General features: G+C 35.5%; 1 non-coding gene across 1 annotated transcript; it reads right to left on the reverse strand.

Moving 5' to 3' along the window:
• Positions 1 to 241: 241 nt before the first annotated feature.
• Positions 242 to 358, reverse strand: LOC125613446. Its single transcript, XR_007344013.1, has one exon. It is a non-coding gene; the product is annotated as a U5 spliceosomal RNA (small nuclear RNA).

The raw sequence follows: 358 nt of genomic DNA on the forward strand, positions 1-358 counted from the left end.
ATCCTCTATAAAAATTAAACCCCCCAGCATACGAAATCTAACACGGAAATAAAGAGTTTAATGCTTTATTAAAACTACCCAAGTGAGGGAAAAAAAAAAAAAAAAAAAACACAGCACCCAAAGGAAGAGCCGTGTACATACTTACCAACTTTAAAGAACCCAGCAACCTTACATGAGCTGAAGGAACAGTTAACATAGAAAGACAGAACTCACCAATCTTTCTTTGAACAGTTACATATAAGCCTTGCTAAAAAAGCAAGGCCTCAAAAAATTGTTTCAGACTCAGAATTGTTCCTCTCCACGGAAATCTTTAGTAAAAGGCGAAAGATTTATACGATCTGAAGAGAAACCAGAGTAT

The sequence above is a fragment of the Marmota marmota genome, unplaced genomic scaffold, assembly GCF_001458135.2.
Source record: "Marmota marmota marmota unplaced genomic scaffold, marMar, whole genome shotgun sequence".
NCBI lineage: Eukaryota > Metazoa > Chordata > Mammalia > Rodentia > Sciuridae > Marmota > Marmota marmota.